Below are 5,441 nucleotides of genomic sequence, written 5' to 3'. Positions count from 1 at the left end.
TTGGTGTTGCTTAGTAAACTGATTCTCAAAACTATACAGAGGAATAATGAACAGGGAAAAAGCTTTGAAGTAGAATAAAGTTCTACTTTTATTAAAACTCTCCCCTCCCCATACATTTGTGTTATAGTACATGCACACACACACACATACACACACACATACACACACACACACACACACACACACACACACACACTGGTTATGTGATAAAGAGCATTTAAAACCAGCAGGAAAAAATAAAGTCAGTGAAAAAATCTTCTAAATGAATAGGATTATTGATTATCAAATCAAATGCGAAAGCAAAGCTTTACAGCTTTTAGAAGGAACTAAAGTGGAAAATGTTACTGCCACTGGTAAAAACTGGCTAAAGAATATCCAGGGAAGCTCTGTATAATTTCATATAACTGCTTGTGAATCTAAAATTATCTCAATAAAACTTCAATTAAAAGCAGGGCTGGGCATGTGGCTCAGTTGATAGAGTACCTGCATGGCAAGTGCAAGGCCCTGAGTCCAAACTCCAGTGGCCTCAGGAAAACTTAATTAAAAATAAATGAACTAGGGTTCAGTATAACAAAATAAGTGAACCACTTATACCTTTCTGATATTTTTTATGTATTGAAAACCTTCTTAAAAATGTTGTAAAGATTTTATTATGGAACTTCTCAAATGTAGAAAAGTAGAGAAATATAAATAGCTCTATAAACTAGCACCTAGTATTCATATTTCATCATATTTACTCAAGCATTTTCAATTAAATACAGGCATCATAACTTTGCACCTCTATGTGAATCTTCATCTCTAAAAACATAAGATCATTTCCCAAAGAACGATATTTCGTCAACCTAACAAGATGAACACAATTCTTTAAGTTCATTTGATATCTGAATTCATATTCAGATTTACCCCATTGTCCTTAAATAAGAGTCCAAGCTCCAAATGAGGGTTATAGGTTGCATTTGGTTTTTGTGTTTCTAATGTCTGTTTTGGTAGGCTAGTCGTAATAATCCCTAGTTACCAAGGATAGTGACCCTGAGGTGGCTTTGCAGCTCAGCAGACTTCACAGGCTTTTCCTCATGTAGTTTTTACCAGCACTACTCTACTTTGCACGATGCGGCCGTAACCAGCAAAACATGAGAGATAGGGCTGCTTGAAGAACAGACACTTATTTACCTTTCTGGAGGCTGGAAAGTCCCAGTTCAAGAGGCTGGAGACAACTAGATATGGTTTCTGGAGAGGATTCTCCTCCTTCCTGAAAGAGGAGACAGCTAGCTTAGTGTGTCCTTATGTGGCCTTTCCTGGTGGATATTGAGAGAGGGAGAAAGAGAGAGAAAAAAGAGAGAGGAAAAGGGGGAGAGGGAGGAGAGGGAGAGAAAAAGATTCTAATCCCATCAAGGGCCTTCATCCTTGGAAAGATATTCATGACTTTATATTTGCATTACAAAATTTACCTTTATATGACATAAAGGACTATGTAGCTTTGGTCTGAGTTCTAATTTCTTTGATCCATTGACTTCTGATTTCTTTTGTTTGTATTTTTCTTGGAATAGTTTTGCCCAGTCTTCAACCTTTCTAAATCACTATGCCTAAACATATTTCTTGTCTAATTCTGCAGTGTGTGTGTGTGTGTGTGTGTGTGTGTGTGTGTGTGTGTGTGTTGTGTGTTGGTACTGGTGCCTAAATATATTTCTTGTCTAATTCTGCAGTGTGTGTGTGTGTGTGTGTGTGTGTGTGTGTGTTGGTACTGGTGCCTAAATATATTTCTTGTCTAATTCTGCAGTGTGTGTGTGTGTGTGTGTGTGTGTGTGTGTGTGTGTGTGTGTGTGTGTGTGTGTGTTGGTACTGGGTTTGAACTCAAGGTCTCATGAAAGCAGGGAGCTTTTCTTGTTCACAGCTAGCTTTATACCGCATGAACTATACTATACCTCCAGCCCAGTTTGTTGCTGGTTAATGGGAAATGGAGTCTTCAGACATTCCTGTCCAGGTTGGTTTCAAATCATAATCCTCCAGAACTCAGCCTCTTGAGTACTAGGATTATAGGTGTGAGCTACCAGAATCAACTTAACTCTTGATTTTTTTCAATTTAAATTTTATTGTATAGGTGATCTACAGAGGTATTACAGTTATGTAAGTCAGGTAATGGGTACATTTCTTTTTGAATAGTGTTAACCCTTCTCTCATTTTTTCCCACTTTTTCTTCTCCCAACCCCCCTCCTCCCCAAGTTGTAAAGTTCATTTCCAACATTGTATCTAGTGAGTATCTTTGCTGAATTGGTTCACCCTTTGTCCCACCATTTTGAACTCTGATTTTAATGTATGTTACAGATTTAACACATTTATTAAACATCAGTAACACTACAAAGTAATATTGAGTTAAAAAATTCTACTTCCAATCTCAGTTGATCAAAAATTCTAGCTTGGATCTGAGCAGTCAGTGGTTGGTGGTGGCCTGGGGAGCAGGGTAGGCTATAATCGTAGGACCACGCCTTGTTCCTGCGCCTCTGGGGCGGTAGCCGGGTCAGCAGAAGCCAGGGTCAATGACTCAGAGGGAACTTGGGGATAAGGAAGTCCAGTTAAGAGTCTCAGCATCACCCAGTGTGGTCCCAGCGATTGTGAGAGCAGGGCCCATAGCCCTGCAGGGGAAGAGTCCTGAGGGTGGCAGGAGAAACCTGAATGGTTGGAGGACACCACTGCCGGGACAGGCTCATCTGTGTTCAGGGTGGGCTGCCAGTTCCTGAGGGGAGGACCACTTCCTGTGGGGGCATGGCATCACCATGGCATCCTGGCCTGGGGGTCCACCCCAGTAGTCCCTGGGAGGTGCACTGTCAGTGTGGGAAGGCATTAGGTAACCCCAAAGGTAAATTAGTTCTTGGGAGGAAAAAGTACCCTTGGTACTTAGTGGTTGGTATCCCAGCCAGAATTGTGCTTCGGTCTGGGGTTAAGGGTCAGCTCTCAGGCGGTGCCGAGGTTCGAAGAGAATGGCACAGTGCCCCAGAGAATCCCCCAGCCTCACGCTGTCATCGGGGCTCAGGGGTTCAGGCATTCATAGCCGACTTTCTGGAGGGGGGGTCCGGGCTGGGCTCCTGGGCATCTCTTGCTGACACAGCAGGGAGGGCTCCTGATGCTTACGTTTCCTGGGAGGACTCGTGGCAGGAAGGTGGCAGAAGGGGTGGCGGGGCACCATCACGGTGGCAGGGGGAGCCTGGAAGAGCTCTTGCGGACTTCCCACCTGGAGTTGTGGAACAATTCCGCAGGCCTCCGCCCCACGCTGAGGGGACCCCGGACTCTGTTCTGGTCTCCCACAAGCCGGTACCAGGGGTCTGGTCTGGCCTGGGCATCCACTCGGGCCTGGGCGTCGGCTCTGATCTGGGCCCGGCTTGTTCCTGGGCCTCAACTCGGGCCTGTGCATTGGCTTGATCTTGGACCTCAACTCGGGCCTGTGCATTGGCTTGATCTTGGGCCTGGGCACCAACTTGGGCCCAGGCGTCAGATTCTGCTTGTGCGTCTGCATCAGCCTACATGTCGGCTCCGGCCCGGGCGTGGGCTCTGGCCCTGGCGTTGATTGCAGCCTAGCAGGCCCTGCGGGTTCTGCTCGATCCACCAACTCCCAGTCTTGCCCTCGTTTCCACTGCTCGTACTGTTCGGGCTGCAGGATACGCACAAAGACATCCATGGAGAAGCTGACCCTGGCCTCCCTGCGGCAGCACTGGGAGGCCTCTCTGCCATAATCGATCCACCACAGGGTGGCAAAGTTGATGGCCTCAGCGCAGTTGAAGCCGTGCTTGAAGCCAGCATGGTACCCGTAGGGAAAGGTGACCATGAACTCTCCAGCTTCCTGGGTCATTCGACTGAAAGGGATGCCACTATCCTGGAGCTCGCAGGGCGAGATCAGGGCTAGCTTGTGCCGCAGCCGCAGGAAGGCCTTGCAGCCTCTTGAACTGTCTGGAAAGAGCTCCTGTGCTAGGCATTCCAGGCATGGGCCGTGCTCGGGTGGCACAGCATACCATGTCTTGGGGGCTCCAAAATGCACAGTTGATGCTGTACAGGTCCATGTCCTCCGTGTGCCAAGGGAAGGTGGTTTTCCACATGCCGAACTACAGGTAGGGTGTGTTCACCCCCTCGATCAGGACTCCACATTCCTGCTCCAGCAGGTCCTGGGTGGTCCCCAGGTGGCTGATGTTCCAGGCCTTCTTGCTTTCATCGAACAGGGAGCCACTGACTCAGCACCATAAATAGGTAGTGAACCATATATGAGGTTCTTCCAGTACTTTTGCTCCAAATCTTCAAAATTCAAGTGGGGTAGGGTACGATAGTCTCCACTGTTTGCCAAATGGTGGTACTGACGCACTGTCATGGCTTTCTCCTTCTTGTGATATTGGGTAAACACACCTGACCATCTGCTGCAGGGGAGTTGCGATCAAGATGTCGTTGATGTTGTCATAGGACTGTGTGGCTCTCCACTCCTTAGGGGGAATTACCTTGGCTATCCCAGCTCGATGTGCACCTTGGGATTCCATGTAAGCAATATATTTGTTGAAGTCTGCAAATTCTTCCATGCTTGGATGGAATGTCATGATAGTACATCTTGGGTTCTGGGTACCAGAGTGACCAGACTTCATGGCTGTAATGTACTCAGCTGCAAACTCCCAAGCTCCGAATGTTGTCCAGATTCCTGAGAATATTCAGAGTTGTTCCCCATCCACCTCCCACCCCCCCCCTTTTTTTTAATGCTTTCTTTCTGGGAGGCAGGCTTGAATCTTCACACAAATGAGAGAGTATCCTCAAAGCCTGACTGACTTATCAGAGTGACTCCACTGTATTTCCAGTGCACTGAGCCTGTAGGTTAGGGAGTTTCATCCAAGAATAGGCCCTGGCAAGCAAAGCAAGATGGCAGAGCCAAGACTTTCTTGGTTGGAATGGTCAATGAGAGTGGTCTTCCACCAACAAAGTTCTGATCCCGATAAAGACAGCAAGGCTCACTTCACAAGAAGATCTGTGGAGGATGCATGGTTTTATACCTGAGCAGCCCTACCCACCCAGGCACAACCACCCTCGTGGTGTAACCACAGAACCATCTCCCAGTCTCAAATCTCAGTTAATGCGAACCACCCTTTAATAAACGAATCAAGAGTTGGGCTTGAACTCAGGGCCTGATCACTGTCCCCGAGTGCTTTTTGCTCAAGACTAGTGCTTAATCACTTGAGCCACAGCTGTACTTCTACCTTTTTGGTAGTTAAATGGAGAAAGAGTCTTCTGGGCTTTCCTGCCCCAGCTGGTTTTGAACTTCAATCTTCAGATCTCTGCCTCCTGAATAGCTAGTACTAAATGTTTCTATATGAACAGAAAAGCTCACTAGGAATACATACATTGGTGAACTTTATGCAACTAACTACAGCACTAAGGCACAGAAAATCAAAACTGACAATTGTAAGGTAAGAAATTTG

The 5,441-nt window shown here is 46.6% G+C and overlaps 1 pseudogene; it reads right to left on the bottom strand.

Annotated features, from left to right (window-relative positions):
- Positions 1-3,040: 3,040 nt before the first annotated feature.
- LOC122123707 lies at positions 3,041-4,616 on the bottom strand (annotated as a pseudogene).
- Positions 4,617-5,441: the final 825 nt, after the last annotated feature.

Source organism: Dipodomys spectabilis, unplaced genomic scaffold (genome assembly GCF_019054845.1).
Source record: "Dipodomys spectabilis isolate Male_0828 unplaced genomic scaffold, ASM1905484v1 ptg000231l, whole genome shotgun sequence".
NCBI classification, from domain to species: domain Eukaryota; kingdom Metazoa; phylum Chordata; class Mammalia; order Rodentia; family Heteromyidae; genus Dipodomys; species Dipodomys spectabilis.
The sequence above is the reverse complement of the archived record's forward strand: the minus strand, read 5'-3'. Positions and strand labels throughout refer to the sequence as shown.